Below are 27,557 nucleotides of genomic sequence, written 5' to 3'. Positions count from 1 at the left end.
TGGTTCCCACATGCACATGTGTGCACAAGCAGAGGCACAGGGATCGCAGACCTACATCCTAGAACTGCTGACGTGTTCCAAGGAACTCCAGGCAAGGTGAGCAGCACAGGGGGGCCACAACACAGCAAAGCTTGCACCAGGCGAGTTGCACATGCAGGCTTAGTCACAGCACTGAGGGTGAGCTTGGACGAATATTGGTGTTGAAGCACACAATGCAGCTCAGATGTGTTGGTGGACTGATGGCTGTTGATTGTAAGGTTGTCTGGGACACCTGCAGGGGCAGTGGCACATACCCTCCGGTACACCAAGGTCCATTGAGGCACTTGTATCAACCATGTAGCCTTCTGAAACATGGAAAGGGGCAGCTCACAGGGACATACATTAAGGGACATACTCGGGTGCAGTGCATTTCATTTCCATGTACATTTTGATAAATGCACTGCCAACTTTGTTTCGGTCATGGTGGAACACAACTTGCTCTGAAGTCATGGCTTGCTATATGGGTATGTCTGCTTACCCAGGGAACATTGCATGTTGTGTGAATTGTGACACATTGGTGTTCCATTTGCCACGCACCCACCGGCGGCTGGCTTACTGCATTGACTGTGTATGACCCATCACAGGGGTAATGTTATATATGGGTACGAAGCATCTACACCAGATTGTCTGTTTGTAGAGTAGTTTGTTGCTATGGGGCATGTTTGGTGGTGTGTTTTTGTGTAATTGGCTGTTGTTGACTGTGGCTCTCTTTGCAGCATTGCAGTGCTCCTGTAACCAGACCTGAGAGTGCGCAGGCAGGAGGCCAGCACTCAAAACCAGAGCTAAGTGTCTTGTTGTTTTTCTTTCAAATTGCTCTGCATAGGCTTGCTGGGGGGTGCACTAATGCATGGATGAATGTGTAATTCAATTTGGTATTTTTTCCCCCTAATAACCGAGAATCCTATGCAATTTTGAACCCTGTACCCTCTACCCGGTGTTCCTGCTTCCCGTACCTATCCAAGCAACGTTCCCTAACCCTCTTTCCCCACTGGGGTTGCGGATGCCTGTGTAAGCCCCAAACATGCAGGCGCCAAAACCCTAGAGGGGGTGGTTCGTTCGTGCCACTCCTAAGCCTGGACTACAGAAGGCCATGACAATGATGTCCAAGTTTGTTTGGATTGTGTATGTGTTCATAAAGGTAGTACATTTTCCTGCATTCCCTACTTTCATGTGTCATTCCTCCTCCCCTCTCCTGCCACTCATTCCAGTTATCCAGTGTGCCAACACCTGTCCTGACTGCATATCCCTGACCCTCCTTCCCCACCAGGGTCTCAGGGGCCTGTGTGAGTTTGACCTTGCAGGCACCCGGGACACGGTGGAGGTGGTTGTTTCGTGACACTCCCGCGCCTGTACACGGGACCTGTGACAGTACACATCCGTTCATGGTGCATCATTCTATGTTATGTACCACACATGGTTCACATCCTGTTGTGACATTGTTTTACTGTGCTACCTTGGTTGTTGCATCATTGTGGTAGTACTTGGCCTTTGTGAGGTACTGCTACGTCAAGTCATCTACTGGAGGGTGTTCTGGTTCGTTTTTCTGGCTTGGATTTTGTGATTTTGGAAATGAGTGAGGATTCTGAGGGTCCAGGCACCTTTTTTACACACAAGGTGGGAGATGGTGACGAAGGGGAAAGGTGATCCTGTGGCCAGGTGGAATTGAGGGTTGAAGGCTCCATGACCCAGGTGCAGTTGTTCAGTGGGTCATGGTCATTTCTGAGGGAGTGGGGGGGGGGTTGTTGTTGATAGTTGCCTTGCCCTGCAGTGTGATGGGAACCCTGACATTGTAATGGTGGTATCCTATGTACATGTTGTGTTCTGCTGATCAATGCCTGTTCACGTGTTGTGTTTACCTTTCAGGTGCGAGGGGATAGTTGTGGTTTGACATGCTGGGGTGTACACATGGTGAATGTTCACATGTGATGTGTAGAGAACACTGATGGTCACTTGATTGCACATGCATATGTTGAGTGCATGTCCTTGCTGACCCACACACTTGCACTCTGATGCACTACATGTACAACCACCCTTGCATATCCACGTGTACACTGTTTGCCTTCTGGTGCCCACTGTGTCCCTGCAGCACATATTCTGTGACCAATTATGGATCCTGTACATGCCTAATTTGCTTTTTGATGTGGTCTGCCGCTTAGATGTGATGCTCAGGGTGTGCATCACACACAATGGCTCTTCACTGTGCTGTGCGCTGGGCAGTGTGTTGCAAGAGTAGGACACAGCACACAGAAGCTGCAGTGTTGATTTTGCAATGCACAATGTGTATGTAGACAGGCATTCATTGTTATGTTATGTCTACAACTCTTGTAATGCATTTGGAAATGACTTATTTTGGGTGGGAGGTTGTTGGTCAGTCATTTCATCTGATTCCAGGTCAGGCATCATTGTCTGATGCCACTGTACATTTTGGACATGGCAATGTGTACCTTATTGTTACTGTGTTGGTGTATGGGTATTGCTGGCCATGTCATGTTGTGGTTTGGGAGGGTTTGAGTGACATACCAGTGATGGCCATGGCCTGTTTTGCAGGTATGTGTGATTCACACCTTGCATGTCAGGGTCATCCGCTTCTCAAAGCAACTAGCTGGGGGTAGATCTCTCTCCGCGGCAGGGCCCTCCCTCTGGAACAGCCTTCCTGCCTCACTGGAACTTGAGGAGAACCATCTCCGGTTCGGGAAGCACCTCAAGACCTTCCTCTTTGCTTCTGCTTTCTCTCTGCCTCTCCCTTGCTAAATTCTTCACTGGAACTGCACTGGATCTGCAACTGGGCCACTCTCACCGACCTCGGTCCCTGGCCCAGCCACTCTCCACTTGCACTGCCTCCCTGGCAACCCCTGCACTGCGGGACTGTCTCTCTATCCCTACAGCCCCCCCTTCCCAGCACTTGTCTGCACTTACCTTTGCAGTTGCCACCAGCTGGCCTATGTATTTGTTTTTTGGTCTACGTATCCTGTACTGCACTCCCCCCTCCCTTTCCCCTTGCACTTTTCCCTTCCCCCTACCCCTGCACTTGCACAATCTAAATTACACCTGGCCTAGTAGTACCGTTGTCTGTCTTCCCTTGTTCCCCCCTCCCTGCCTCATCGCACCTTGAAATACTTGTGTATAGGCCATAACATGTCATGTCATATGTGTGCCTTTTGGTCACACAGGATAGCTTGTGTTTAAGTAGCTAGGGATGCAGACAATGTGGCACTTCCATGGCAACTATCTCAGGGTGGTAGGGTTGTGACAGTTGACTGTCTCTTTGTCATCATCGATTGTCACCTGGTATGTGCCAGGCCTGTGTGCACTCCGCAGGGGTTGGAGTTTAGGTGAAAAATGTGGCCACAAGCTGGGTCCGGGCTTCCTCGCCACATGCCCTGTCCCCTCCCATGGACAGCGCCTGTGCCTGTGGCTGGGGATGTGGGGGCACCACCATGTCCACCGGGACGCCCTGCCGTGTTGCAACATTGTGCAGGACACATGCTGCCGCAATGATCCTGCACACTACTGGTGGTGCATAGAGTAGCTGCCCGCCAGAGCGGTCAAGGGAGCAGAAACGTGACTTGAGCACTCCGAATGTGCGCTCCACTATGGCCCTGGTTGCAATATGGGCGGCGTTGTATCTTACCTGGGGTGGTGTGGTGGGGTTCCGGATTGGCATCATCATGTGGTTGCTCAGAGGGTAGGCACTGGTCCCCTGGGGAGGTGTAAATGGTTGTGATTATTGGGGTTTGTTTATTTGTGTGTGTGTGTGTGACATGCATGCATGTGCAAGGGCATTTGTACTCACCTAGGAGCCAGGTGTCGCCATGCTGCCCAGCTTCCAGGGCCCGGCTCAGGGTGGACATTCTGTATATGAAACTGTCATGGGTGGAGCCAGGGTAGTTTGCATAGACAGAGGTGATGATTCCCTTTGCATCGCATACCACCTGTACATTGATGGAATGCCAGTGCTTGCGGTTTTGGTAGATGTGCTCAGTGGCCCTAGGTGGACGTAGGGCCACATGGGTGCAATCTATGGCACCGAGCACTTTGGGGAAGTGTGCCACCCTGAAAAAATCCAGGACAACGGCCTGCCTTTCTGCGGGTGTTCTGGGCATGTATATGTGCCTGCGGACTGAGGGGCGCGCTGTCATGATTGCCAGTACCTGGTGTAGGCAGCGTGACTGCGTGGCCTGTGAGGACCCCCCACTATGGCAGTAGTCCGCTGAAATGACCCAGTGGCCAAAAAATGCAGGACATTGAGCAGCTTCTCCAAGGGGCTCAATGCTTGGGAGCAAAGGGTGGGGGATGTAAGGTCATCTTCCCACTCCCTGACCAGGTCTAGGATGATGTGGGGTGGAAACCTATACCTGCCGTAGACCTGGTCGTCAGGCATCCCAAAAAGGCTTGTCCGTGGTGCGAAAATGCGTGCCCTGGCTATTCTCCTCCTCCTGCGGTGTCCCACGATCAGTGCTGCGACAAATGGGGCATTCATCGTAGCTGTATATACGTGTTTGTTGTTTGCGCGCACTTTTATACTGTGCGTGGGGAGGCTTCCGCCTGCCTTCGTGTGGTGGACGCGTTGACGCCTGTGTGCGTCATTTGCCGTGCGCGGGCTTCCTGTATTCGAATCCATGAATACGGGTTGTTGGCGTGCGTGTAGTTCCCTGCAGTACTTCCCCAGTTACGCCTTCTTTTTCACACGTTATTCCCCATTCCGCGTGTTACGCCCACTGTTCCGCCCACTTTGGTTGTGTGCGCCGCGCTATGTGCGCTTTTGCTGTGTGCGTAGCGCACGCCGTGTGTGCCTGCGTGAGCCATGGCAGGATTGGGCGCACGGACAGCGGGAAACACGCGCAGCGTCTTCCTTGAATCACACACGTGCGCATGCGCTGCGTTTCTCGCGCTTGCGCTACCTTGCGCCTGCTTGCGCACGTTTGCTCCATGAATTGACCCCTAAGTTGTGCAGAATATGCATGGGAAGCTTTGCACAATTTCCTACGCATAGCAAACAAAAACAAAACAAACATAGATATAAAACACCAGGAGAACTCTGCTCTCTAGATGCTGTAAATGTATGAAGATATTTCCATCATCGCTTTATTGCCATGCTACACTTCATTTGTAATAAAACAGTGCCTCCCCTGGGAGAGGTGCAACACTTCTTTTGGAGAAAAGAATACCCAGCCAGAGGAGCATCACACATCCACATGCTTTTGTAGATTAAAGATGCTCCTAAATTTGGTCAGGACAGTGATGCGACTGTTTTGCAGTTCATTCAGAAATATGTCACTTGTGAAATCCTTTCACAAATTACACATAGTGACCTACATGCACAGATTTTACAATTTCAAAGACGCAAGTGTGGGTTGTATTGTCGGCGCAAATATACAAAACAAAGGGAAATACTACACCAAATGTCACTTTGGTTTCCCTAGACCAGTTTCAACAACAGGTCAAGTGAACAACTTCATGTCTTCAGTTAGACATAATGTCAAAGGTAAATCACCTAAGAACACTTACTGCATAAAAACAACAGAAGGATCAAAGTACATCAACGATTACAATGCAATTATTGCCTTCCTTTGGAATGAAAATATAGATGTGCAATACATTGCAGATAATTCTACTGCAATTGCATGATATGTCACAGCCTACTTAACCAAAGCAGAAAAAACAGAGCTCAAAGACCTCTGGGACGACATATCATCTGACAAAACACTGTCACAGAAATTGTACAGTTTAGGCATAAAAATGCCCTCCCATATAGAATGTGGCTGCTCCAAAGCCGCAGACTGTTTAACTGGTACCGAAAATCTGAAAACATTGTATGGCTAAGCCTTGGACCTGCCAAATCCAGAAAAAATTGTTCTTAAAATCATATGAAGACATAGAAACAATAGCCAATAATGATCCCAACAGCCAAGACATTTTGAAAAACTATTTACTAGACACATACTACCCAAACAGGAATACCACTTTGGAAACCATGTGTCTATACTGCATAGCCCAAAATTTCACATACAAAAATAATATTAAACCAGATGAGAAGAAAGGTAGATACAAAGTCGTAAATTGTGAAGGCAGCCTAGTGAACTGTATTACATGTCTCTACTACAACCTTTTAAACCATGGAGAAAAGAAGATTTATGAGATACCCATGCCTACTATGAAGATGCTTTCAAAGAAATTGCAAGCACTATAACAAACATAAATATTTTGCAATACAAAACAATGTTAGACAGTGAACAGCAACAAGAAGAAGAACTCCAAGGACTTGAAGGACTATTTCTAGTCAACTTTGATGCAAGTAAAGTAAATGCTGATATTCCGTGCATTCTAGAATACAATAGACCATGTGCACTCTACACACCCCATCTCAAAACCTATCCTGTTCCTCAAAAAGCAAAGGTTTGTAAAAGAAAACTAGCTCAGACTCAAATTATACAGGATCTAACAACCATACCTCCAAAGAAATTAAAAGAAGCTAATACTTCATCAATGACCAGACCAAAGAGGATCTACCACACAAACAAAACCAACTACATCTTCATAGATACAACACACAGTTCCAATAAATGTCTTAGACACAGAACCATTTGGCCCATTCAAATTTTCAAATACACTGGTGTAAATTGCTATGCAAATGTAGCAATCAATATTTTATTCCAATTGCCACCAATTATTGAAAACATTTACTTAAACGGGACAGACAAATTATGTTTGCAAATGTTAGCTCTTCACAGAAATGCAACCAACAATCCTGACAACACCTACAGTGTTTCTGGAATAAGGCAGGAATTGGATTACTGTGCTGGAATGGCAAGATTCACTATAAACACAAAAGAAGATCCACAAGAATGTCTAATGTACTTACTATAAATACTGGAAAACAAAAACATACCTATAAATGAAATCTTCGAGATTTCATACATATGGAAGCATACATGCACTCTCTGCAACCATGTGGCACAGGTACAAATCCCTAATGAACACTTGGGGCCTCATTACAACTCAGGCGGTAAGGGTTTTACGGCGCCGTAAACAGCGCCGACCCTTACCGCCTGAGTACGAGGTCCCTTAGCGCCATGGCGGATTTAACACCTGCTTTTAGCAGGTGTTAAAATCCATGGCGCTAAGGGACCATGGAGTTAATTACGCCACCGTAATTTACGGTGGCGTAATTAACGCCTTCCCCACTCCCATTATGCCCTATGGGGCAAAAATGGGAATGGGGAAGGGTAAATGGGGATTGGGGACTTACTGCCCCGCCAAGGTCGGAATGGGGCGGTAAGTCCGCCAACCACCATGGCGTAAATGTAGTTTACGCCATGGTGGTAAAGTCACGGCCCAGGCGGTAACTTACCGCCTGGGTCGTAATGAGGCCCTTGGTGTATGTATCCATACCTAACTATGAATCTATTCCATTTCAGCAACTTGTACAAAATGCAAACCATGGCAAATTATGTACTACTTGCAATTCTGACAATCGTTCCACTTTACAAATACAATCACATAGTGAATACGTAATAGTAATGCTTTTACGTTACACTGGAGATGGTACCAAAAACAACTGCAAGCTGACTGGATTCACACATGGACAAGTATCACTTGGTAAGAAAACCTTCACAACAGTAGGCATAATCTACCACAAAGGAGCCACAACCAATGCAGGTCACTACACTGCATACATATAAAAGAAATTTGGATGGTTTGAATGTAATGATACTTCCATTACACTAAAACAAAGATTAACAGCATATCTTGTAAATGTACTCACTATCCTGAGTATAAACATCTACAAAATTTCCTCAACAACCTTTAAATCCACAAACTAATAGAATAGAACAACAGCTACCTAACAGTGAAAAACTATAAACAGTTAGAATACACCAACCGGTATCTAATAACAACCAGAGAACTGCAATATACATTTTCTAAGGGAACCCTACAACACTTATTACTATTTAAACAATCTCAACAACTTCAAAACTATTAACAGTTAGAATATGCCAACAGGTATCTAATTACAACAATAGTACCACCACTTCCAAACCAAAAACCATACACCTATTCAATTCCTCCTACTGAAATCAACCAGCGAAAAATATTGTACCATAATGTAGAATTCTTTTTTTTTTAATCCTCATGGATTTTTTATTCCACAGACCCAATGATTTTACGAACAAACACAGGAACTGGGCAAATTGCACAGTACACTGGTTTGAAGCATAGTGCTTCCAAAGCACTTCCTATAAGGGTCGACAAAGTGCAGAAATGTTTGCGATCCAATGCAATAAATCATTACAAACTACCTAAACTAACATGTGATCTTTTCTTTTATCACAGAGAATGAAATGTCTGCTCCAGTTTCAGATACCATGTACAAACAACATACAAAGTCAACAAAACAAACAGTAAGTATACAATGATTGGAGTCACAAACACTGCAACATAACACACCAATAAAAGCAAACACCTAACCACTCACCACAACCCAAAATGCTTGCTTGCATGGGTGTCTTATACTGCAATGGTTGTGACCAGTGCCTACAGTCTTGGGTGCATTGCGTGACAAAATACTGCATACAGCCTCAACAAAGCAAACAGTAAATATACAATGATTGGAATCACAACCACTGCAACATAACAAACCCATGCAAGCGAACACATGGCCACTAACTACAACCCAAAATGCCTACAGTCTTAGATACCAACATTCAAAACACAGGCCAACAAACCAACTACCACACACCATGTCCACTGCCCTATAAATACTATTACACTACTGGCAACCAATGCACAAACTTTTGAAAACATACCCCCGAAGCAGCACACATACCGCAGTCAAAATATGTGCTTGCATGGGTGTGTTATGCTGCAGTGGTTGTGGCCAGGGCCTTGAGTCTTGGGTGCATGGCCAAAGAGCCAGTGGGAGCATGAATATGACCTAGAACTGAGAAACGTACTCACAGGACACAGGTTCAAATGGCAGCAAGATCCTCTCTGCACCCCTGCTGCTTCTCACACTGCTCACCCAGCCGCCAGCAGACCGCTTCTTGGGCCCATCTCCGCACCCATAGTCAGTCTAACACTGCTCAACCAGCCCCCAGCAGACTGTCTCTTGGGCCCTTCTCAGCATGTCCGCGAACAGCCGCGGTGACCGTGGACACCACAATCACATCACAGCCTTTTCCCACCTAAACAAATACAGCATTTAACCCATCTCTCAATCCCTCACCCTCTCCAGCCATTCTTCCACACCAACACACTCCCCAAAATTGAATTCCAGCTCTGTCCCACGGCGCGCTGTCCGCAATCCAACATTGCGGGCGCATCGAGAAAATGTGACGCTCCTCATGCTTCACTCCAACCAATCAGTGAACACAACGCACGTCCATTGACCAATCAATGTCCTGTCCGTGGAGCGAACAGGTAAGTGTGTCCATGGAGTGGACCCAGATATCACTAATTTTCATTCACCTACTTTTTTATCATTTTAAAAATAACTACTGGACGGATTTCCACCAAATTTACAAAAGCACGCTTTCGAGACCAAGCAGCCGCTCCTGCCGCACATGGTGAAAATCCATCCATCGGTTTTGGCTGTAGGCATGATTTCTCTCCTTTCAGTCTATGGCAAAAAAAGAAATTTTGGGACCCCCCCCTATAACTTTTCCGCCCTTGACCAAACTTTGCAAAGAAAATCAGAGACAGCCATATACTTTTTTCACAAAGTTTGGTGAGGATTCGTCCAGAGGGAGCAAAGTTATAGGCTGCCCAAAAAGTGTTCTTTCTATGAGATGAGCAACTTAACCATAACTACTGGGCCACTACCGCAGGCCCAGTAATAACAGGGCCAAACATAACCCAAACATCTCTTCATCAGGGGCTGTGTACTACATACATTCTAAATAAAAGTGTAAATAAGGTACATTCAGTGGAGTATTTCCTATTGACAATTAATTACAATGCACTCAAATATTCAATAGGCATTCTCATTAATAAACTCAATAACAGTATGACCATGATATTTTATGATCTCCATGTAATCAGTGTCTAGGAATTACGCAATCAATCTCTTGCTCTTTAGACCATTGTACCTTTCTTGTCTAGTGAATCCACTTGAACCCTATTTTAAAACAGATCCATAGTCTGTACCATCTTCATATTTGCGATCTACTCATTCAGTAGTCATAAAGATAATGCACGGTTCACTACAGTTACTTTCTAAGAGCCTGAATGGCATGACATTCTAACCTACTAATGGTCCTATGAACTTGATACAATGCACTATGCCACTGAAAGGTTGTCCAAAAAACTAAAATGAGCTCACCTCTCTGCAGGTGTAGTGATCTCAGAGTTAGAATAGCAAAATCATATGTAAAAATCACCCCAATGCTCACAGGGGGTTGTGAAATCTAAAAATTAAACAATGTATCTATAAACCACTAGCTAAAATACCTATGTCTTGTCATGCAAGCTAAAACAATAGTATGACTTTATTGAACAATGGAAAGTGATTGGGTCTATAATCCATGACTCACCATGGGAATCAATTCATGGATCAAGGATAGTCCCAGGATGGTTCAACCAGGTTTCACAAAAGCTAGATCATCTCCTAGTGCGGCCAGAATCTATCAAAAATATATTTAATAAGGACATTCAAGACTGTCACCTGTCTCTTTGTGATACCATATGTCTAGCCAGCTCCCCCCTTAAATCACATGAACTTCTTTCTGGTATATTTACCTGTGTAGACAGCAAGCCTGTCTTCAGAAGTTCTGTTGACGGGTGCCCTGGCCAAAAACCGTCCGAATGCACTGGCCACCATTAAAATAGTGTGATAACAACGTACTGATGTCATCACGCTTGACGAGTAATGTTTATATTAGCTATGTCTTCCTTGGTTACAATGTAGCTATTTACATGCAAAAATATAATGAGAATATACATATGGATTATGTATACTCTGACATTATCTACAGATTTGGTACAAATCAAGAGGTTTTCTAGATATAGCAGAAAAATACAATGTGAGAGTAAATGTCTGTACTGCAGTCTCTACTGATTTAGCAAAATAAGAGGTTTTCCAGATATAGTGAAAAACTACAAACTCAGAGTATATATGAAAACGTACTGCGTTATTTACAGATTCAGCACTACACCCTATAGTTAAGATGAATCGGACTTCGATAGGAACCTCAACACATTCTATTGCTAACAACTTTTGATTTGGTCAAAATTTTAAAGTCAATTAAGGATGTGTGGGCCCGCCCAGACTGCAACATTTGGGAAAGATTTGTTTAAAAATAAAAAAACGTATTAAGAATAGAACAAAAACAAAAAAATCAAAGTTGCAGTCTACTTCCCATTAATTTTCCTATAGACAAGCAAGGTCAATGTTTGACGGACCACACAGCCCAAACCACTGGACGGATTTGGACCAGGTCTGAAACAACTTTGTCACAAAGTGTTTACTGGAGGCCTTTTTGTGGTTTGGGGTTATTCTGTCCAATAGTTTTCTAAATATCTGAGAGAGAATCGTCTGCCCCTTCTCCAAAATTGATAGCTATAGCTCGGGTAAATTGGCAAAATCTTAGAAAGGAAACAGCTGCCATCTTTATTTGTGCTCGATGCAAGAGATAGCCGAGGATATAGCCGAGGTCATCCAAACATGAAACGCTGGGAAAAATGCCATTTGGACGTAAAAAAACATGCAAATGCATCTGTCTAGATGTGGAGGTGAATAGAGGACACCAAGTGAAATTAGGGAGTTGGAGGGGGTCTAGGGCCTGCCTTTGTAACACAAACCTCTTCTGTAACCTCAGCTATACCTGAGAATAGCAGACATCTCAAAGCAAACTGTGTCACAGAAACAGTGGTTATTGTGAGGAATCGGAGAGGGCAGTGAGGTAAGGAGGCCATTTGGGGAGTGGGAGAGCTGGCACAGATGAAGGGGGCACTTGCTGAGGGCCTGGGGAGACAAAAAAAGCATTTTCTATCCAATATTTTTGGCTACAAAAACTACAGATAACTGTCGCTATCTGTAGTACAGAAATAAAATGACCACAGATAGCCGAGGGTATCTGTAGTTCTGTACCTGTGGCTATAGACATTTTTTCTTAAAAATAAATAGATATTTTCACAGCTACAGTGGCATCGGGGTTGAATATCACTGGCCATGGCCATTGAAACAATATCCATCCAGGTCTCCCATCCATGCAGCAACCAGGACCGATGCTGCTTAGCTTTAAAGCAAGGTAACATCAGCACCCTTAGACCATGTTGTTGAATAAATGAGCACAAGGTACAAGACCACTTAGAACAACTTTGCCTGATGGGCTGGCCCCTTCCTCGCTTTGAAGCTAAGCAGGGTTGGTCCTGGTTACTGCATGTATGGGAGACAGCCACAGTCCTGGATGCCTTGTGTTTTCTTAGTTTTAAATATCTCATGACACAATAATAAAACACACAGCATCTGAATTCTTTTTGTTTTTAGAACCGTTCTACTGTCAGTCCTTGAAAGTATTGCACTTAAACTTTTTTTTTCTTTTGCTGAATTGCATTCTGGTATTTGTAGTTTACCAGTCATGGTAGGGGGAATAATGCCACAATTTTACACCTTTTGCCTAATATAGTTCTATAAGGGTTTATATATTTGAGTAACACTGTGGTAGGTGTACTTTTCAAGATATCTTTATAAAGCAGACTAATGCAGAAAGCCAGCCCTGGTGGTGAGGAGGGGAAATGATGAGAGGGCAAGTAAGTCATGAGTATTTGCCCATGATGTGGCAAGATATTTTGCAATCCTGGACACTGGTGCCGTTATTTGCCCCTGATTGTGATTGATTATTAGGACATATGTGGGTGGACAGCGTAACTTTGTTTCAGAGGGCAGACACAACCCCTGGTTTTTAGGTTGGCAAGCTTGCTCAAGTATTTGGCTACCCAGATTTTACACAGGTTGTCATGTTCCCATTGCAGATGCTAACCCACAAGACCACAAGCATTTGTTTCATATTGGGATTTTGTTTTCCTGGGAATATTTCACGACAGAACGATGGGTTTAAAAGGGGTGAACATTTTATACTTTGCCAGCATTTTTAATCAAACATTTCCTCTCTCAAATTATTTTTCTGACGTTCATTACTTTTTTTAAAGTCCAATGCTATTTTGTCTTTAAGATATGTGTTCACTTACTGTGCATTTATTCATGGTAGACAGCTTTTTATTTTCGCTATGCAGCATGTAGATGGGCATATGATGTTCTTGCAGCCGGTCATTTTGTTTGGGTTGTGCGATGTATCAAAGCAGTCACCAAGAGACCGACCATAAAACAAGGGGCTTGTACCACACTGCTTAGCCAAAGTGTGTGATCTATGGCAAATAACGTAATCTCACTGCGCATTGCCTAAAAACATTGTGAGTTCTCAAAGCCGGCAATCTTTTACACATACCAATAACATTGTCAAAACAGGTCATAATCAGTTGGATGGGATGAACATCTTTGAGCTATGGGTTGCAAGTGTTTTAAAAAATAGAGTTGTTTGGTAGTGTTCTATAATGAACAGTGCAGCCATGGCCAAAGGGTTTGTTAGTGTTTCAAATTGGACAATGGGCACGGTCGAAGGCCGTGGTCACTGGCCATGGTGGAAGGCCATGACTAGTGGTCTGGTAGTGTTGGAAAATATACAGCGGGCCCAGCCGTAGGCCGTGGCCACTGGCCATGTGCAGAAAAATATATGGAATAACAAAACACTTGAAATTCAAGGCAAACACTTTAGTTGCAGGGATGTTAAGGTGAGCAAAAGATTGTAACAAAAACTTTGAAATTCAAGAAATTAGTGGTGCCACCAGTGATGTCATCAAGGATGTCATCAGTGATGTCATCATTGTGGTTATAGGCTATGCAACAAGGGTTGCAAAGTTAAGGTGGTTTTTCCGGAATTTCTGGGGTTTTGTTTTTATAAGTTCTCACCTTAACGTCCCTGCAACTAAAGTTCTTTCCTTGACAATATATATATGTATATATACTACAGTATATTGAGATACAGCATGGCACTAGAGGTTTCCCAGATACAGCGGAAACCTGAAAAGTGAGATGATATATCTGTACTGCACTCTCTAATGATTCAGCGCACTAGTAAAGGTTTTCTAGACAGTGGAAAAATGCAATGCAATGGCATACATATGTTTTACATTATCTTTGAATTCTGCACCATAGTAGATACTTCTAGATACAGTTGAAAACTGTAAAGAGAGAGATAATGTCCGTACTGCATGCTACAGATTCAGCACCATACTAGAGGTTTTCTAGATACAGTTAAAACCTACAATATTAGAGTATACATCGCTAGAATATACAAATTTACTACAGTGTATTGAAATTCAGCACAACACTAAAGGTTTTCTAGATACAGTACTAAACTACAAAAAAAGAGTATAAACATCAGTCTTTTACAGATTTAGCCCAATACTAGAGGTTTTGTAGATACAGTGGAAAACTACAAAGTAAGAGTATCCATATGTGCTGATACATGTGCACTGCACCATCTACAGATTGAGCACAATACAAGTGGTTTCTAGATACAGTGGAAAACTACAAAGTAAGCATATCCATAGGTGCTGATACACGTGTACTATATTAGCTTCAGATTCAGCACAATACTTGAGATTTTCTAGATATGGTGGAAAACTGCTAGTGAGTGTGTACATCTGCGCTTTGGTCTCTACAGGTTAAACATACAGTGGAAAGTGAGAGTATATGTCTATACAACACTATCTACAGCTTTTACTGTATTGGTTAAATCATTTTTTATTTGTTTTGTGTATGTTTTATGTTTATAATTTCAGGTTTATTGTTTAGTAAATTATATGTATTTACAATGACATGTACCTTGATAATTAACATTTGTATTTGTATTAATTCATGAAGTTATATGTTAATTGATATTATTTTGTTTGTAAAGTATAAGAATTGAATGCTTGTGTATATTTTGTTATTGTAGATTTATTTTTGAAAATGTTCTGTGTATTTTTAATTGCAATTTATTTTCTGGGAGTAATTATGCCTATGTATATTATAATTTAAATGTATTATTTTGTAGTGTGTGAGTCGTGAGAGAGACCAGTCTTCTCCAGTCCTTGTGTGTTTTTCCTGGAAGAGGAGCTGCAGAAACGTGTTCTTGCGAAAGACTGTCCCTTTAATTTTGAAGCCTGCCTGCTTAACCTGACTCACGGCTAATAGCGCTGCGCGAGTTGCGAGAGAGTCCACTCTTCTCCAGTCCTTGTGTGTTTTTCCTGGAAGAGGAACTGCAGCGATGTGCTCTTGCAAAAGACTGTCCCTTTAATTTTGAAGCCTACCTACTTAACCTGACTCCCGGCTCATAGTGCTGCGCGTGAGTCGTGAGAGTCCAGTCTTCTCCAGTCCTCTCCTGGACAGGACTAGACCATCAGAGGTATGCAACAGTGAGACCTGGTATGGCTGGGCAAAAGGGCCCTTTGACACGCCAAAAACTAATACAATCTCACCGGCGGAGGGATGACTCCTGTCAGGACGCTGAGACCCAGGGCCATGCACAGGTGAGGGTTTCTAAGGACTTGCTAGATGACGAGAGTAATGCAGCTTATTCTTCCGTTATTCTCCGTTAACAGTGATCTCAGTGGATTGTCTCTGTAAAATGAGCTCTGCCATTCTGGATGTAAACTATCCTTCGGTTACCATCATTAATAGACTTTCACTAATGAACGATGCAAAGCTTTCACTTGCAAATAGAATTACGAAAGGGAAGGAACTATCATATTTTCAAATGGCAGACATCAACCCTAAACTCATCGTGAATCAGCTTGTGAATCGGTTTGACATAACTGACTCTGAGTTAATGGAAATACATTTGCCAAATTTGTCAACATCACAAAATGACAACGATGAAACAAAATTAGGAGAAAATGTTGATATCAGTTCACACTGTAACAACTTTGAGTGGAGGGGAAATTGCCATTTATACTGATATTTCTACTCTACCTGAAACCAAGCAAAATATGCAAATTATGGTAACTTGGAAAGAGACGATTCTCCAAAATGAAATACTAATGGTGTCTCTATGCATTTTAGACGTGCAGCATAAACACTAGTTTGTCGCTCGGATCAACTTGACAACCACCGAGGAAGCCACAAGTGCATCAAGTTGTTTGCAAAAATCAATAATTGAACCACCTTTAAAAACCTAGACCAGCACCAAGTTTTGCAAGTGACCAGGAGGCGCTATCAAACTTGATGTTCATCAATTAGCTCTGTCAGGGTATGCTTCTGATCGAGTAACGTATACAATGGATAAAGGTAGCACACAAATTTACCTTTCATGTTACAATCCAGCGGCTCAGGAAGCACGGCTAACTGAGTGACTAAAATCAGACTTTCTGACATTAAGGGGGTAATTCATAGAATCCAGCGCACAAGTGGCGCACGCGGCTGGCGCACAGTGTGCGCGTGCGAATCCCTGCGCCAGCCGCGTGCGCTAAAATCCAATTCCGCGCACAGCGTATTCATGGATTCCAGCCACCAAAACCAGCCGTGGCGCACAGTGGCGCAGCGACCCTGCAGCAGCGCCAGTTACACCCCCAAGAACGCCTCTCGCGCAGGGAAAAGCCATCAATATACCCAATCCAGCTCAAAGGGCTGCGCTAACCCTGTACCAGCACAGCAAGTGGGCTACGTATCACTGGGATGCGTGGGAAGTACCTCACGCGATTCCATCAGGGTACGTGTATTTCGGGGTGCGCGTGAAGTTCCACACGCGATATCAGCAGGGTACGTGTATTTCAGGGTGCATGGGAAGTTACACACGCGATTTCCGCAGGGTACGTGTATTTCAGGGGTGCGCGTGAAGTTCCACACGCGATATCAGCAGGGTACGTGTATTTCAGGGTGCAGGGGAAGTTACACACGCGATTCCATGAGGGTACGTGTATCTCAGGGGTGCGCGGGAATTTCCACACGCGATTGGGCCCGTGCGAGCAGGGTACACGTATCTCAGGGGTGCGCGGGAAGTTCCACATGCGATTCCATCAGGGTACGTGTATTACGGAGTGCGGGGGAAGTCTCACACGCGGAATCAGCAGGATACGTGTATCACTGGGATGCGTGGGAAGTACCTCACGCGATTCCATCAGGGTACGTGTATTTCGGGGTGCGCGTGAAGTTCCACACGCGATATCAGCAGGGTACGTGTATTTCAGGGTGCATGGGAAGTTACACACGCGATTTCCGCAGGGTACGTGTATTTCAGGGGTGCGCGTGAAGTTCCACACGCGATATCAGCAGGGTACGTGTATTTCAGGGTGCAGGGGAAGTTACACACGCGATTCCATGAGGGTACGTGTATCTCAGGGGTGCGCGGGAATTTCCACACGCGATTGGGCCCGTGCGAGCAGGGTACGCGTATCTCAGGGGTGCGCGGGAAGTTCCACATGCGATTCCATCAGGGTACGTGTATTACGGAGTGCGGGGGAAGTCTCACACGCGGAATCAGCAGGATACGTGTATACCAGGGGTGCGCGGGAAGTTCCACACGCGATTCCATCAGGGTACGTGTATTTCGGGGTGCGCGTGAAGTTCCACACGCGATATCAGCAGGGTACGTGTATTTCAGGGTGCAGGGGAAGTCTCACACGCGATTACAGCAGGGTACGTGTATTCCAGGGGTGCGTGGGAAGTTCCACATGCGATATCAGCAGGGTACGTGTATTTCAGGGTGCAGGGGAAGTTACACACGCGATTACAGCAGGGTACGTGTATTCCAGGGGTGCGCGGGAAGTTCCACACGCGATTCCATCGGGGTACGTGTATTTCAGGGGTGCGCGGGAATTTCCACACGCGATTGGGCCCGTGCGAGCAGGGTACGCGTATCTCAGGGGTGCGCGGGAAGTTCCACACGCGATTCCATCAGGGTACGTGTATTACGGGGTGCGGGGGAAGTCTCACACGAGAAATCAGCAGGGTACGTGCATACCAGGGGTGCGCGGGAAGTTCCACACGCGATTCCATCAGGGTACGTGTATTTCAGGGTACGCGTGAAGTTCCACACGCGATATCAGCAGGGTACGTGTATTTCAGGAGTGCGCGGGAATTTCCACACGCGATTGGGCCCGTGCGAGCAGGGTACGCGTATCTCAGGGGTGCGCGGGAAGTTCCACACGCGATTCCATCAGGGTACGTGTATTACGGGGTGCGGGGGAAGTCTCACACGCAAAATCAGCAGGGTACGTGTATACCAGGGGTGCGCGGGAAGTTCCACACGCGATTCCATCAGGGTACGTGTTCTTCGGGGTGCGCGTGAAGTTCCACACGCGATATCAGCAGGGTACGTGTATTTCAGGGGTGGGCGGGAATTTCCACACGCGATTGGGCCCCTGCGAGCAGGGTACGCGTATCTCAGGGGTGCGCGGGAAGTTCCACACGCGATTCCATCAGGGTACGTGTATTATGGTGTGCGGGGGAAGTCTCACACGCGAAATCAGCAGGGTACGTGTATACCAGGGGTGCGCGGGAAGCTCCACACGCGATTCCATCAGGGTACATGTATTTCGGGGTGCACGTGAAGTTCCACACGCGATATCAGCAGGGTACGTGTATTTCAGGGGTGCGCAGGAATTTCCACACGCGATTGGGCCCGTGCGAGCAGGGTACGCGTATTTCAGGGGTGCGCGGGGAGCACCACACGTGAATTGCACGTGTGGGTCCTCCCAGGTGTTCCCTCTACACCCTCCACGGCCCCTGCAGGTGGCTCACACCACAGGGGCCTACCCTGCACATGTCCTGCAGGCACCCCATCCACCATGGCCATGCCCCCCAGCCAACCCACATGTCAACTTGCACTACTGCCCACCAACGCATGTCCCCCTGCACCCCCAGCCACCAGGGGCACCCTCCACAGGCCCCCACCCATGTCTCCCACCACCCCCACCCCCAGCCACCAGGGGCAGGCTCCACCAGGCCCCCCACCCATGTCTCCCAGCACCCCCACCCCCCAGCACTGTGGGGCACCTGCCAGCAGGCCCCCACCCATGTCCAACTCATGTTCCCCACCCCCCTACCCCCCAGCACTGTGGGGCACCTGCCAGCAGGCCCCCACCCATGTCCAACTCATGTTCCCCACCCCCCCCACCCCACAGCACTGTGGGGCACCTGCCAGCAGGCCCCCACCCATGTCCAACTCATGTTCCTCACCCCCCCCACCCCCCAGCACTGTGGGGCACCTGCCAGCAGGCCCCCACCCATGTCCAACTCATCTTCCCCACCCCCCCACCCCCCAGCACTGTGGGGCACCTGCCACCAGGCCCCCACCCATGTCTCCCACCACCCCCACCCCCCCAGTCACCAGGGGCAGCCTCCACCAGGCCCCCACTCATGTCCCCCTGCACCCAGGTCCTCACAATCCCCAATCATGTGCGTTATGGTCAGCCTTCACAGCCAAAAGGCCCTACCAAGTAACCCATTCACCCACATGGAAATGGAAATTACATGTTACACCCCCAATGTTCATAAAGCAAATGAACCCATGTCCATCACACACAATGGTTGCAAATGAATGGGAAAACACCCAACATGACATGCATGAAACCAATGAGATGATACCACACAGTGAAGTATGAAAACAAAATTGTATTAAAAAAAATTGAATGCAAATGAAATGAAACAAACTACAATGGCAATGAAAAAAAGATAAGCTGCATGTCCGTCCCAAAAAATCAAAACTACAAATCCAAATCCAAAAAAAAGTTGTTCAAAGTCACATTAAAAATAAAATCAATCCAATGAAGAACTATGTACAAAACATCCAAGGGTCCATGAGCCCAACTGAACAAAGGAAACCTACAAAAAACCCTAACTAAAATGCAACTATATACAAAAAGTGGAGCTGTGTCCGTCGACTCCAAATCATAAGAAGAAACAAATGAAACCTAAAACTAAAGAACTATATACAAAGACGGCGGGCAAGTCCAGCGGCTCACTCCGTGGTGTTCCGGGCCAGGGCTTCATCAAACTCCTCATCTATGTCCCAGAGGCGGTCCTGTTCCATGGCCCGAGGGTCCGCAGGGACGACGCCATCTGCTCCTCCAACCCCCTGCGGATTGCCTCGAGGCACTCGGCCCGCCTCAGGGCCCTCCGCATGGAGTTCTCCACCCTGACCATTGTGAGCCGCGCCTCTTCCGCCCGCCGCCGCTCCGCACCTATATGCTGGCCCAACCGCTGCCACACGGAAGACACTTCCCGTCCTGGGTCCTCCTGCCCTCCGGCCGATGCCTGCCCCTCCGATGTTGATGGCCCCGAGCCATGATGCCTCCCACGTTGACTCCGCTGCTGCCTCCGACGCCACTGCCTCTGCCAGCACGACGGCATCCAGGCTGATGGAATCCACCGACGCCGTCGTGCACGTGCCCTGCCTGATGATGCCGGCACATCCTCCATCTGCTGGGGTACAGTTGCTGTGGTGTCCACCCCTGCTGGACCTCTGACTCCCGACTGTGGCAGGGATGGGATCCCCACCGAGCTGGCTGCATTGGTCAGGGCAGGTCCACAGGGGGCCCTGGTGGCATCTGGGCCGGAAGACGGCAAGGAGAACGACTGGCGTATAGTCTCCACAGAGGAGGAGAGGGCCGCCAGATTGTCCGACACATGCAGGAAACCCCCGAACATGGACGATCCCAATTGGGCCACGTCGGCACGGTGCTCTTCGTGATGACGTGCGTGCTCCTCCTGGGAAGCACGCACGGCATCACGAATCACAGCCGTGCGCATCGCGTCCCCAATCAGGACCTTCTCCATACGGCCAGGGGTCCCCTCGTCCGCAGGTGGAGGGGAGTCAGATGACATGGACATCCCCTCTACCTCCGGACAGGCCTGGGACGGGGCATCCCTGCTGGTGCATGGCGGTGCACCCACAGGGTCAGGGACAGCGACATGCACAGGCCCCTCCACGGTGACCTGTGCTGCCTCCTGCCCCTGCCCCTGGACTGCACCACTTGCACCAGCAGGGATGCCCCCACCAGGCCCCATGTGCGCCTCAGTGGCGGCCTCCTCCTCCTCTGTGGAAACCACCAACCTGGATGGCTCCTCACCGTCTTCCGCCGTAGCAGGCCCCTGTGGGGGCTCACCCACCCCTTCCGCTGCAGCCGTGGGGGCATCACTGCCGCCTTGCTCCACAGCGCCGTCTGCGCCCTCTTCTTCACTAGCCGCTGCGTAGAGGGAGACATAGAACACAAGCATCAGGGTACTGTACAATGGTCCCCTAGACAGGAAGCACTAGCAGATGAGTGCCACTGTCAAAGTACACTTCCATCATGTCCCTCCACAACACATGTGTCAGTCCAGGCAAAACACACACAGTGACAGTCATGGTGCATGCCATGGACATTTCCATACATGTCCAATGGACTCTCGAAACATACAATGTAATGGAACTCACATGCATCATGGGTCATGCCTATCACATGCACACACTTCACCTCAGTCACATCCATCTGGCCCCGTACACCCCAATCACAGTGGATACAAGGATGACTAGGCTGCATAAGTGAATATGTACATTGTCACAGACATGTATCATGCATCCATGGCATCCACAAGTCACAGACATGCAGGTCAGGCACACAGACATGGACACCATATATGTACCTGGCATCAGCACCCATCCCCCACCCCCACCCATGTCCAGGAACAGATACTGCCATGCTCTCATGTGTACAATCTGCATAGGGCTCCCCATGTCGCATTTAAACACATGCAACAACCGTGCGGTTCACACATTACTGGTCGCACATGCATTACCATGATGTCCCTGCACACATACATGCGTACATGGCCTATGTCACACATACAGGCAAGTATCAGACAACCAGCACACTGCAACATGCCCTGCGTCACACAGCAATGCTTGGCCACTTACCGCTCAACTCCAGACGGGTCTCCCTCTCAAGGACCTGGGCGTGGAGCGCTGGGTGTACGCGTTCCAGGACCCCCATCTGGATGGAACTCATGCGGCCCTGGGCCAACTCCATGAGGCGCCGGGCCTTCATGAGGGTCCTGGACCTCATGTCTTCCCAGCGCTTCTTGACCTTCTGGATGGTGCAGGTTGCCACCCCCTCCGCGTTGATGGCAACCACCCAGTCAGCCCAGATCCTCTCCCGTCCTTCCTTGTTGGCGCGGGACGATCCGAAGAGGGCATCATACTGCCCCAGGACTTGCTCCACCAGGACAACAACTTCGGTGGCAGTGAAGCTGGTGCCCCTCTGCCCCTCTGGCCGGGGGTTGCCACTGGTGCCAGATGTGGATGTGCCCGACATGGCAACCCCAGGGGCAGGAGTGGGTGGGCAACTGGGTCCTGGGGCTGGGCTGTGGAGCGATGTTATCTGAGTCGGGAGTCTTCTGTTCCAGCAGGGGTGGACACAGCAAATGGACCCCTGCAGATGGCTGATGTGCAGGCACCAAATGGCAGGGCACGGTGGCAGCAGGCAGGCAGGCAGCAGCAGATGGCACGTGGGAGGCTGCTCGGGGCACTGGGGGGAAGTAATTCGGCCTTCTGGGCAGGAGCGTGGTCTTCCGTGTGTTTTCGCGTGGCCAGCTTGATACGGAGTGATTTGTCACGTGAAAATCCTGCACGTCAGCGTGAAAATCGAGGAAAGGCCCTTAGCGCGTAAGCGCGTCAGGACGCGTACGCGATTTCATTGGACCAAAGGCCCTTACAGTGTAAGCGCGTCTGTGACGTTTTGCGCACGGGTGTTGCCCTGGCAGGGCTTGGAGATCCCGCGTGCCTTTACACTGTTCTGTACGTGCTTTTTGTGCGGTGCGTATGTTTTCCATCCGTTGGGGTTCACACGCTATTACTTCACAGCGGGTGTTGGCTACGCGTTCTTCTACACGCAAGGCAGACAGTGAGTGGTACCCCGCTCCCCCAGGCCCGATCGCGTGAAAAACTTCACGCGAACCCCTGAAATACACGTAGCCCGCTCCCTCAGGCCCGATCGCGTGAAAAAGTTCACGCGAACCCCTGCAGTACACGTAGCCCGCTCCCCCAGGCCCGATCGCGTGAAAAAGTTCACACGAACCCCTGATGTACACGTAGCCCGCTCCCCCAGGCACGATCGCGTGAAAAAGTTCACGCGAACCCCTGAAATACACATAGCCCGCTCCCCCAGGCCCGATCGCGTGAAAAACTTCACGCGAACCCCTGAAGTACACGTAGCCCGCTCCCCCAGGCCCGATCGCGTGAAAAAGTTCACGCAAACCCCTGATGTACACGTAGCCCGCTCCCCCAGGCCCGATCGCGTGAAAAAGTTCACGCGAACCCCTGAAGTACACGTAGCCCGCTCCCCCAGGCCCGATCGCGTGAGAAACTTCACGCGAACCCCTGATGTACACGTAGCCCGCTCCCCCAGGCCCGATCGCGTGAGAAACTTCACGCGAACCCCTGAAATACACGTAGCCCGCTCCCCCAGGCCCGATCGCGTGAGAAACTTCACGCGAACCCCTGAAATACACGTAGCCCGCTCCCCCAGGCCCGATCGCGTGAGAAACTTCACGCGAACCCTTGATATAAACGTAGCCCGCTCCCCCAGGCCCGATCGCATGAAAAAGTTCACGCGAACCCCTGAAATACACGTAGCCCGCTTGCACAGGCCCAATTGCTGTATGTTGCTACTTTTGTAATGCGCAGGGACGCTACCTCCTGCCTTCGTGTGGCGGACGTGTTTCGGCTTGTGCGTGTCTTTGGCTGTGCGTGGCTTTGCCCTATTCGATTCCATGAATACGTGTGGTTCGAGTGCGTGTGGGCGTTCCGTCTGCTTCCCTGCAGTACATCCCCAGTTACGCCCTTATTTTCGCGCGTTGTTCCCCATTCCGCGCGTTACGCCCCGTGTCCCGCCCACTTTCTGGTGTATGCGCTGAGGTTGTGCGCTTTCACTGTGCGCGTCGCGCACGCCTTTCGGAATGTTGCTGTGACTTGTGCGCCATGCACGGGTTTGGCGCACATCCCAGGGTGTACACGCGCAGGGACTTCCATGAATCGCACGTGTGCGCATGTTTTTTTCCGCTTGCGCCTGCTTGCGCCTGCTTGCGCCTGCTTGCGCGTAGATTTTCGGCGCACGTTTGTTCCATGAATCGGCCCCTAAGAGACCGGCTCAACGAAAGTAGCACTGACTCTTATAGAAATAGCTCCATAAAATCCAACAGATTCACCAAGGTTCATCTTGAACTGAAACATCGACAAAGATCTGAATTAGATTCTAACTTCAAAGATTTTTCTAGTACGCCGCAATCGGGAGCATCGTCTATGAAGTCAAAGCCTCTTCAAAAGAGTCCAGACAGTGACATTCTGACACCGTCAAATAATGTCGATCTCATAGATTGTGTACGGCCCGCTGCAGTGAATGTACAAACAATGACCGATGAATACTCTACATCATGTGTTCCAGATGCAGACACAGAAACAATGGACAAAAGTAATCTCTCTGTAGCGGCGGGGATTCAAATTCATAACAATGTCTTGGCGGCGCATCAATCACACTAATCCCATTTGTAAAACTTTACGAGGCGATGAATGAAGTAATAAAAGATCAAGGGTCTCTTTTGGCTACCATGATTGCTAAAATAGAAGTTATGGAAGTACAACACCGCCTAAATAATGAATCTGAATCCTCACAGAAAGGGCAGGATTGATTAAGCGACCTAGCAACCAGTGAATTAGTTGCAAAAGCTGATCTCTTTGAGGCAGTCTTAGAGTGCACAAAATGGATGTGACACAACACCAACAGACCCCTTAGAGATGGAAATCCTTTGACATGTCTGTGTTATCCTAAGCACATGTCGATGTCATCTGAAACAACTACGATTCCTCAGTCCAGCAATGGTTCAATCACAGGGAGACTAATCCCTCCCAAGACTGATATTGGAGTGGCCAAGACAACAGAACACTTACCTAGACCAGGATTGCCTTCGTACAGAACTGAAGACACTCCAATGGTCTCACACGACATTCCTTAAACAACATCCATAGCATGTCCTTTGGATTTCCTCCCAAATCTTCCAAATGACAGTTCTGTGTCATTAACGGGTGGACAACTTTCGTTGGTTAAAGCAGTAGTAACTGAAAAGCGAGCTTGTGATATCATTCCAACCGCAAGCGCAGCCACCTACTACATCTGCCAATAAACTCTCATTTGGGATTTTTTCAGGAGCGCAACATCAAACTGTGCCCAGGCAGTAACAAAAAGAAAATTAAACCAAATGGTGTAAAAACCGCTCTATGAAATTCGAGGAAGGAGAAAGTGCAACCAGCACCAAAGAACAGAAGAAATAGTTAAAAAAAGGTTTATTAGAAACCTAATGAACTTAGACAACAGAACACTTACCTAGAGCAGGATTGCCTTCGTACAGAACTGAACACACTTCAACGGTCTCACACAACATTCCTTTAACAACATCCATGGCATGTTCTTTGGATTTGCTCCCAAATCTTCCAAACGACAGTTCTGTGTCATTAACGGGTGGACAACTTTCGTTGGTTAAAGCAGCAGTAACTCAAAAGTGAGCTTGTGATATCATTCCAACTGCAAGCGCAGCCACCTACTACATCTGCCAATAAACTCTCATTTGGGAGTTTTTCAGGAGCGCAACATGAAACTGTGCCCAAGCAGGAACAAAAAGAAAAATGAAACCAAATGGTGTAAAAACCGCTCTATGAAATTCGAGGAAGGAGAAAGTGCAACCAGCACCAAAGAACGGAAGAAATAGTTAAAAAAAGGTTTATTAGAAACCTAATAAACTTAGACAACAGAACACTTACCTAGAGCAGGATTGCCTTCGTACAGAACCGAACACACTCCAATGGTCTCACACGACATTTCTTTAACAACATCCATGGCATGTTCTTTGGATTTGCTCCCAAATCTTCCAAACGACAGTTCTGTGACATTAACCGGTGGACAACTTTCGTTGGTTAAAGCAGCAGTAACTCAAAAGTGAGCTTGTGATATCATTCCAACTGCAAGTGTAGCCACCTACTACATCTGCCAATAAACTCTCATTTGGGAGTTTTTCAGGAGCGCAACTTGAAACTGTGCCCAGGCAGGAACAAAAAGAAAAATGAAACCAAATGGTGTAAAAACCGCTCTAAGAAATTCGAGGAAGGAGAAAGTGCAACCAGCACCAAAGAACAGAAGAAATAGTTCAAAAAAGTTTATTAGAAACCTACCCACTTCGCCACGATCTGGGCTGTTTGAACGAACAACATGAGACGCTCCATTGGAGAAAGCAAAAATTCAACAGGGTACAATATTACCAACTCAATATGACCTTAAAGATCCAATTAATCCAAATAAAAGGCTTAGAATCGATTTAGAAGAATCAGCAAAATCGGACGCCTCATTGTCAATTGATTTATGTGACTTATCAACATACTCACTGGAAGACGATGAAACAGAAGTTGAGGAGAACAAAGCAATCTACGAGTCAAACAAAACTAATAAATCTCTAGGCTCGTGGCCACAACAAAACAGAGACCCAAAGATATTCCTGATATCCAACCCAAGAGATCTAGCTGAAACTCAATCTACTCACCAACAATAAAAAAAAACACATAACAAGGCTTCCTCGCCAGAAAACAGGAGAAAAGTCTCACAAAATCAGAATGAGCATAAGGAAACGATATCTATTTCAAAACTAAATCCAAGACTTACCTCAGCTCAACTTCAGCGACAAGAGTTGGGCTTGTCTGTATGAAGCCGTTCTGTTAAGTTTTCAAACTCCAATCCATATAGGATTCTACAACTGGAAAACACACTGTGCAAAAAAAATGAGATAAACCTGAACAGACGCAAAATTCTAAAATTTTTCCATTGTATTCCCGCTTTGAGGACAATCACAACTGACGATATCACAATCGTGGAATACGCTTCAGAAAAGCATTCTGATTGGGTATTCTTGCACGTTCAATCTCAGTTTGTTGAAATAATATTAAGAGAAGCCAAAGATGAACTCCTCTTCTTTGGTTTTGAGCTATCTCAACATACACAAATTGAAGGAAGATGTCTTGAAGATGTAAAAGACTCCTCAGATGATCAGTCAATAAATGAGCAATGAAGACAACAACTACATGAACATATGAGTTTCATGAATTCCACTTCGGAAGCTGTACGACGACATATTGAAAGTTCAAAAAGACCTGATTGGTCATCTAAGTGGCAATCCAGTAGACAATAGTTCAACAATGGCATAAGCCACAGCCAGCATTCCTTGATCTCTTGGAACACTCAAAGGTTCAACCACCACTTCCAGGACTTCGTTTTCATAGCAGAAGATTATTTCCTGATCTGTCTGCAGGAAACTTGGATGCAAGAGATTCCAACACATGACAGATACTCTATTCTGTTCAAAGCCGCAGCTAAAAATTAAACTGTTTGTCCATTCTCTGGCTTGCTAACCATGGTAAAGAACAATATAAATTGGAGGATAGTAAAATCTGAGAACACAAATG

This window comes from Ambystoma mexicanum, chromosome 10 (genome assembly GCF_040938575.1).
Source record: "Ambystoma mexicanum isolate Mex_15411 chromosome 10, UKY_AmexF1_1, whole genome shotgun sequence".
NCBI classification, from domain to species: domain Eukaryota; kingdom Metazoa; phylum Chordata; class Amphibia; order Caudata; family Ambystomatidae; genus Ambystoma; species Ambystoma mexicanum.
The sequence above is the reverse complement of the archived record's forward strand: the minus strand, read 5'-3'. Positions refer to the sequence as shown.